At 40.9% G+C, this 9,036-nt stretch overlaps 1 protein-coding gene across 1 annotated transcript in view; it reads left to right on the forward strand.

Annotated features, from left to right (window-relative positions):
* Positions 1-2,500: 2,500 nt before the first annotated feature.
* Positions 2,501-9,036, forward strand: part of FHL2 (four and a half LIM domains 2) — a 52,730-nt gene continuing 46,194 nt past the window's right edge. Inside the window, exon 1 of the mRNA XM_024204449.3 lies at positions 2,501-2,583. The gene's annotated coding sequence lies outside the window, so the exon portion shown is untranslated. The remainder of the gene's footprint in view (positions 2,584-9,036) is intronic.

Below are 9,036 nucleotides of genomic sequence, written 5' to 3' on the forward strand. Positions count from 1 at the left end.
GGTCAGCAGGCAATCCCTCTTATTGTTCTCCTGCCTTCCCCCACACTTACAGCTTCCTTCAGGACTGCCTACTGTCTTCTGGTCTCTGGCAGCTCTCACATGCTGATCTCTCCCCACAATGGCTCAATGGCTTTTAAGACCAATTGGGGTCAGTTTACTAGTCTAGGACACTGACCTCTTCCCTCTTAAAGGGCCAGTGTCATCCTGTGACTGGAAGTTATGGTGAGATTTCAAAATCGGGCTTAATATGGGAAGCTAACTTCAACTTTGGTCTCAAAATGTAGTTGTAAATGGGGAATCGTCATCGAGTGGGTGCATTTCCAGTGGGGTTCCACAGGAATGGGTTCTTGGCCCTATGCTATTTAACATTATTACCAATGATCTGAAGAAAACATAAAATCGTCACTGATAAAATTTGCAGATGACACAAAAATTGGGAGAGTGGTAAATCACGACGAGAACAGATCACTGATTCAGAACAATTTGGATCACTTGATAAACAGGGCGCAAGCAAACAATATGTGTTTTAATACGGCTAAATGTAAACATATTTAACTAAGAACCAAGAATGTAGGCCATACTTACAGGATGAGGGACTCTATCCTGGGAAGCCGTGACTTTGAAAAAGATTTGCGGAGGTGGATAATCAGCTGAACAGGAGCTGCCAGTGTGACTCTGTGGCCAAAAGAGCTAATGTGATCCTGGGATGCATAAACAGGACAATCTTGAGTAGGAGTAGAGAGGTTATTTTACTTCTGTATTTGGCAACTGCTGCTTGAATGTTGTGCCCAGTTCTGGTGCCCACAACTCAAGAAGGATGTTGATTAATTGGAAGGGGTTAAGGGACGAGCCACAAGAATGATTAAAGGATTAGAAAACATATGATAGACTCAAGGAGCTCCATCTATTTAGCTTAACAAAGAGAAGGTTAAGGGGTGACTTGATTATAGTCTATAAGTACCTACATGGGGAACAAATATTGAATAATGTGCTTTTTAATTTAGCAGAGAAAGGTATAACATGATCCAATGGCTGGAAGTTGAAGCTAGACAAATTCAGACTAGAACTGAGGCATACATTTTTAATGGTGAGAGTAATTAATCTTCGGAACAATTTACTAAGGGTTGTGGTAGATTTTCCATCACTGATCATTTTTAAATCAAGATCGGATGTATTTTTCCTAAAAGCTCTGCATTAGACTAGACTAGATGATCACAATGACCCCTTCTGGCCTTGGAATCTATGAACTCTGGGGCAACTGTCCTATCATCACAGTGATGTAGGTATATTGCATTGGCAACGGGATGGGCTATAGTGCCCAGCCTGCCCTGAGAACTGCATGGGCAGATCCCGGCACCTGTACACAGCCCCTACTGAAGTCAACGAGGCTCTGAACAGGCTCAGGGCTTTGCCCACATAGTTCTCAGCACATGACTGAGGCCTATCTAATGGTTTCCATCTCTAATCTCTGTGATTATACAATAGGTCTTTAGTTCCCTAAATGCATGATATTTCTTTAAACTGCTGTAACAACTTCATTAGAAAGGAAGGATAATCCAGTGGTTAGGGAGCTAGCTGGGATTTGGTTCAGTTCAATTCAATTCTGGCACAGACTTACTTTGTGACCTTGAGCAAGTCACTTAAGGCTTGTTTATACAGAGAGTTGTTAGTACCTGGCAAGCTAAGATATAAATCTACAGTGCACTGTGTACTAGCCTGCTGCATACTAACTGTCCATGTCGATCCGAATTCCTGATCGTAGTGTGCTTAGAGCTGCTGTGCACTATGGACTTTTAGTGCATGATAGTAGGGGCCACACAGCCAGTTAGTTCACAGCAGGCTAGTGCGCTGTACATTTACACCCCAGCTGCTGCATACTAACTCACCTGCATGCTAACTGCATACTAACTTGATCTCCGTTTCCCATTTGTAAAGTGGGGCGTATAGCAGTTTCCTAGCTACAGAGGTGTTATGAAGGTAAATCTATTATAGACTGTGAGGTGCTCAGATTCTATGGCAGTGGGGCCATATACCTTAGCTAGATTACTTAAAGGAACTGAGATTCTGTTATATACATAGACCAATAGAAACTTGCTATATGTCTTTAATAAGCCTTAAGATCTCATGTGATAAATAAAAACTGACTTGAAAATTAGGCTTTTTTATTGTTCGGATATTTATAATAAAATACTAATAGTTAAGTAGTGTAACATCCTGAGGATCTCAAAGCACTTTACACAGATGGGTAAGTATATATAAAGCTCAGCTGTCCCCAAATTAAACAGAACAAAGGGATGGGGGTTGCTAAGAGCAAGGCAGTTCCTTTCCATTACAGGTCTTGTGCTACTGTAATTACGCTGCCTTAAAAGGCTGGCTGCACTGAGGTGTTGTGGTTCTTATCTCCTGTAGATGGCTGGTCCTTTGGAGATAGGGTATTTATAGCTCATCTAGCTAACAAATGCCTGACTGTCTAATTACTAAATACATAGTTTGAGTAATCCAATGCAGCAATAAGCCGCTGCACTAGTTCCTGTACTCTCATTCTCAGACTAGACAGCAGAAGCATCACCAGGTTGCAGCAAGGTAAGAGCAAATAACAGTTTGTTTACCGTCCTTCCTCCTCGCCCCCAGAGGGGAAGTAGATTGTCAGCATTCTATGTATAGATTGTGAGCTAGATGCTTCCCTCTGGCAGGGAGTGGATATTAAGTAGCTTGTTTATTTCTTGCTGTCTAACAATGTACATGTACCATTTTCATTTCTCTGAATTGTCAGCCTGCTGGTGGGAGCCAGGTGCTAAATAACCGCTGCTCTTTACATTTCAGCACTGATAATATAGTGTCATGTTTTCATGTTGTGAAAGACTACACCCATCTGTAAGTATAGCCACTTTCCTGCACTGGAATAGGAAATTGAATGACTTTAGGCAGAAAGCTCTTGATACATTTTTCTCTGTCAGCATCTTCTCCTTTACTGATGAATATTTGGAAACTGGATACAAAATCCAAAGAAGGACCATATTGCTGTTCAGCTTTTTCTCCTTGACACCATTTCCTAATGGCCTGGGGCAAATGACAGATGATGCTGATTACATGTTTAAACAATTACTTATGGATTATGGCAACTGTGCAAAAGAAGAAATTGAAAAACACTGCTGTGTTACTTAGTATCAAGCAGGAATTCTTCATAACTAACGAGTGAAATAGCATTAGCAATACCTGCCAAACATCAGTCATCAGTTTAATGTTACATTCAATTATCTTTATCCTGATCTCATGAGAGTGCTAATTTTCAAGTGAAGTCTATACAAGGAAACCTCTTTGGAAAAATAAGATTGTTTGCATAGGTGTATAGTAGATTGTGTGTATTTTCATTTACATACTCACAGTTTTATATAGAATAATGCTTTTATTGAGAGGACCTTTCAACCAAGGATCTCAAAGTGCTTTACATGGAAAGTAAGAATTATTATCCGGACTGTACATCTAGGGATAAAAGCCAACATTTACAAGTTTTGTGCCCCAAGGTTATTTACCATACTATTATTGAGGGACTGAAATTAATGTAGGCTGATTTTCAACGTTCCAAGCATCCACAGCTCCCAGGTATTTCATCAGCATTGTAAACTCTCAGCACTTCTGGAGATCAGGCCACTTAGGACATGATCCAAAGCCCACAGAAGTCCATAGGAATATTTCAGTTGACTTCCTGTGTGTTTTTTCCAACAAAAAGTAAATCAACATAATCCTACAGTAAACATCCCAGTAACCAAGTTACAATACAGTATTCATACTAAAGAACAGCTCCACTTCCTTCCATCACATTAGTGTCTTGCCCTGATCTTCAAATTCCCAGTTCCTGGTTCTAACCTCTAGGCAGAAACAGAGAGAAATAAAACAATCATTCTTGCCAGGCAATTATTGTTAATATGTCATCAGCTTTGCATACTGACACTTCTTTGGGATTTTTATTTGCCCTTAACAAGCAAGAAGTGCAAGGATCCACAATGAAGAATTGGAAGTTTAATTTTACAGATGCTTTCTATAAGTGTCTGGCCCAAAGATGAATTTACATTTTATGTTACTTTGAAAAAAAATGCTAGTGTGATGCAGGGATATTTTAAAAGGGAATTTAGTGCTTTTCATTGCATTTGATTTTAAACATGAAATTTGTATATACAGAGAGAGAAAAAGAGAAACCAAAAATTAATCCATTTTAAAAGCAGCCTTAACAATAATTCTTTGTTAATAACTAGCATTTGAAAAATATGACTAATGGATGAATAACTTTGTTTTTCCCTTCCAAATATCCAACTAATCAGAACAAGGCAAACCTTTGACAGCAGCTGGCAAGAGGTGTGGTGAGAGTAAATCCATTAAAACAGTTGTTCAATATAGAAACTCAAAAGGGCTGTTTTATAAGAAAAACAATTAAACAGAGCCATAGTTTGGGTGAAATCCTGGTCCCATTGAAATCATTGGGAATTTTGCCTAAATCTCCCATTGATTTCACTGAGTTCAGGATTTCACCCTTTTCCTTTTATTTTAAATGGCACTGAGCTTGCATAGGTGTGAAACAGTACAAAATGTTCATATTTTTCTCTCCTGTTCTTTCTTCTTTGTAGCTAAATGAAAAAAGTCTAATCAGACCATAGGAAGTTAGTAGTATCTGAACTGCCTCAGACAGTTGTTTTTACATTAGATGAATTATTACTGGCTGTAATATTTTATCTTTAGCTTTGTATCCTGGTGAGTTCAGTTTGATGATAAATCTAGGGTGATTTCAACAATGTCAGTTCATCATGCAAGACTGATTAGTTTTAGGAAGTTTGGCTGCATATTATACATAGTCCCTACTTTTAAAAAGAAGTTGTGTGACCAACTTTACATATTTTCTATAGACTATTTCTCTACACAAACATGGAAGGAACAAAAGTTAAACAATATATATTTTAAAGGGATACTGTGAATTTTAAAAAAATAATTAAAAATACAAACCACACTTCTGTTGGAAATTGATTGGCTGATTACAGTTACAATTATTACCTAAGATTACTAAAACTGAAAGTGATTAGACGAAAAAGTATTTTTCCTCTATTTTTCAGTTTGTTTACTTTATGCCTTTGACAGCATTTTAAGTGTAATCAATTTTACATATTTCTCCTTATGGTCAGTTTTCCCTGTTCCCTGTGTTGCTCTTTCAGATGGCAATAGGGGAGAGTAAATGATTTTTTAAAAATAGGAAAATATGATTTTCCAAACCACATTGTCATGTGCATACAAGGGGGGCAGAGGTAAAGTCTGAAACTACTTCTAACATTAAAAATATCTATACACACACATATATACCAGGAGTTCAGGTTAGAACTTTCCCTTTAAGACTGATACTGAATTCTAACTACTGAATTTTAACTTTTTTTTTTTATTTAAATTTGCACACCTTCCCTTGTAGGAAGCTAGGATTTCAGTGTACGTAGATGGCATGCTTCTGATTGGCAGTTTGCAGCTAACAAAGCAAAGTCAAACTCCTCCACAGGACTGTAGCAAAAATCAGATGTATCTCATTTGGGTTCCTACATTATTAATGGATAAGGCTACAATTCTGGCATGGAAATTTTTAGTAAATTTCATATCAAAGGTGCAGGAAAAAATAGATACGTCACAGAAAGGTCACCAAATATTTCCCACCTTGCTTGCACTTGTTGACATTTTTTCACCGCAGTTTCACTCCAGTGGCCAGAAGGTGCTGAAAGGTAGGTAGGTAGGTAGGTAGGGGTGTGTGTGTCAGGAGCGGCACCAGGGTTTTTGGCGCCCTAGGCAGGGGTCCTTCTGCGCTCCCGGTCATCGTCGGCAATTCTGCGGCGGGGGGGTCCTTCTGCGCTCCCGGTCTTCGGGGCACTTCGGTGGCAGGTCCCAGAGCGAGTGAAGGACCCACTGCAGAATTGCCGCCGAAGACATGGAGCACGGAAGGCCCCCCCCCGCCGCTGAATTGCCGCCCCCCCAAATCCTGGTGCCCTAGGCGACCGCCTAGGTTGCCTAAATGGAAGCGCCGGCCCTGGTGTGTGTGTGTTGTGGGCCTGAGCCTGGCTCCCCGCTCCGGGCATTGCAACCTGGCACATATGGTCACAGCATCACTTAGGTCTGGCCTATCTGCTCCCTGTTGATGGAGGGGCAGATGGGCCAAACCTGTGTGGCACTGCAAGCCTGTATGCCAGGTGGCAAATCCACTTGGTTTCACAGACTTTATTCAATTCGTGATCTCCATGACCTGGGTGACAAAATCGTAGCCCTACTAATGAATATCACCACCCCGTAACCCATTATTCTGCCATTTATCACATTTATCTAACCCTGAGCACTTTAACTCCAGAAGTACAAAGGACATTATCACAATGAAGTCCTATCTATCTGTTTCCACCGGTGCTGTGGCAAGATGGGGAAATGAAGGGGCATGAGACTCACCTTCTGAAATAACTGTTAACTCCAGGAGCTGAGAAGGGTTTGGAGGCTGCGTAGGGCCCAATAGGGGACAACAGGAAAGCCCTAGTGAAGTTCTGTTGTCTGGCACTAATGGTGCAGAACAAAGTTTTAGAGAGAAAGGCAGCAGCAAACAGCCGCAGGGAGGGGCCACTGAGGGTAAGAGGGAGGGGCATGACTCAAACGGTGTGTGTGGGGTGAACCTTTAAATTGCACCCCCCAATCAGCAAGTATCAGTCGTCTCTGCCTGTAAGATAGAGAAGTATTGTTATCACCATTTTACAAATAGGGAACGGAGAGAGACTATGTGATTTGCCCAAGGTCACACAGGTCGACTGTAGCAGAGCAGGGAATTAAACCCAGCTCTTCTATGTCCCAGGCTAGTACCCTAGTCACTCCTCCATCCTTCTCCTTTTGTGAACCAGGAGGCTTTCCTGAATCCTGAGGACGAGGACAGCAAGTGTCATCTCAAGGAACATATTGCAAAACTGATGCAATATGGAGTCCTTGTAATAACACAGATGTGACCCACTTCCCTCTCATTGTTTCCTTTTGTCTTCTTTGTATTGTGATTATTCTGTTTCTGTGCGAGGTGAACTGGGCCTTCCTTATTGCTCTAACTCTTCAAGGCAGGTTCCAATCTGCAGGTCAGGGTCTGGGAGTGCAGAAATGAGCAGCTTGTGTCAAAAGAAGGCGGTGTTGGTGGGAGAAACACTTAGTAATGAATTCTTCCTTCTCAGCTGGAGGAAGATTGTTGCTGCAATAGGAAGCAATACTCTGCAGAAACAATTACCCCTTATACATGAAAAGGAAGTGAAACACAGAGAAAAGATTCAAGAGAGAGGGTGCCTGAGGCAGGCTTCTCTGTTACATGTAGGGCCCTGTTAGTAATAATAATAATAATATATGGAGATATCCTATCTCATAGAACTGGAAGGGACCCTGAAAGATCATTGAGTCCAGCCTACTGCCTTCACTAGCAGGACCAAGTACTGATTTTGCCCCAGATCCCTAAGTGGTACCCTCAAGGATTGAACTCACAACCCTGGATTTAACAGACCAATGCGCAAACCTCTGAGCTATCCCTCCCCCACTTTGTCCGTGTTTGAAGGTCTTGGTGACTCAAGAGCTTGGCAATGGAATACAAAGCCCCTAACCTCTAAATCACCTCAGGTTTGTATCCAGCCCAGTGACTGAAAGCTGTATCTGATGACCAACTACACGTGACATGAGTTGGTCAACTCAGTTCATTTCCTACTGGGCTGGTGTCCATCTCATGACAACCACCATCAAACACTGGCAACCTTATTGGCCATCTCACCAGAGGCAAAGGACTAAATGGGCAGACAGCCTGGACTACTTTATCCTGCTACAGGTGACCCCTCCAGTTCAGGGAGGTACCTGCACCTGTTCTTTGGGGGAAAACGGTGGTAGCCGTCTTTGGGGTTGGCAGTCTAGCACTACATTTTCTTTGTTTTATGCACTATGTGATTCAGTAGAAATTTACATCAGGGTGTTCTTCATAATTTCCCTTTTCCAAAAACCAAAAAGTCATAAAACAATATTTATGCACTAATCACCAGCCAGATTCATTATTTAAACAGAAATAATTTTAAAATTAGCCAAATGGAAAATAACATTTTAAACTAGCAAATGTAAATATATATAAAATGTTATTTTCCATTTGGCGAATTTTAAAATAGAATAGATATAGACAATCTCCTCATAAGAACAGACACATTTATTTTAAACTTGTAAGAGCAATGTACTTTTGGGCCAAGACTTCTAGAATAAGTTTCAGGCCTCTGCACGTTTATGCCAAGTTATATATTTTTGCACAAATGAATTTGTGATGGAAGTGTTGATAGGTTTTCTAAACAGACAATTTGAATGGGATTTTGCCTGATCATTGGTGCTATGATGGCTTGATGCCATGAACTGGAACTACAATACATTTTTACTGAACCGCTTTTCAAACATATCAAAGAGGCTCCAGTGACAATGGCTGTTGACCACCTGGAACATAGGATTCTGTCATTTTACACTTTTTTTTCCAACTTCCTTTCTTTGTTTGTTAAAGTAGTAATGATTTTTTTTTAAATTAACATTAAAAAGAAGCCATTTTCCTGCTAAAGGTAGGATGTGGTTTCTGATCTTTTAAAACATTTTGCCATCAGCTTTGTCCTCACAAGACACCTCTGTTCCTTTGCATTCCCGCGCTCAGTCTTAACTCTTCCCCACTGCACCCAGGCTGAAAATCCAGTTCTCTTCCGAAAAGAGACTGCAAAAGTGGCCTAGCAGAGTTCCACATTTATCACTTCTCAGTGATTTCTATACTAAGCATGCTCAGTTTACATAGATAATGATGGATTTACTGTCAGCCTTGCAAGGTCAACCTGGGATCTGAATGTCAAGCTGCTTTTTTTCTAGCTCAGGGATCACCACTAGGAATAGAATATTTCTTCAATTATTTGTGCAACCGTGTTTCATCAGATTCTGCCCTCCAGGGCCGGCTCCAGGCACCCAAGCTGGTGCTTGGGGCGGCACCTGGAGGGGGGCGGC

Source organism: Terrapene carolina, unplaced genomic scaffold, assembly GCF_002925995.2.
Source record: "Terrapene carolina triunguis isolate 2854851 unplaced genomic scaffold, T_m_triunguis-2.0 Scaffold21, whole genome shotgun sequence".
In the NCBI taxonomy this organism is placed as follows: domain Eukaryota; kingdom Metazoa; phylum Chordata; order Testudines; family Emydidae; genus Terrapene; species Terrapene triunguis.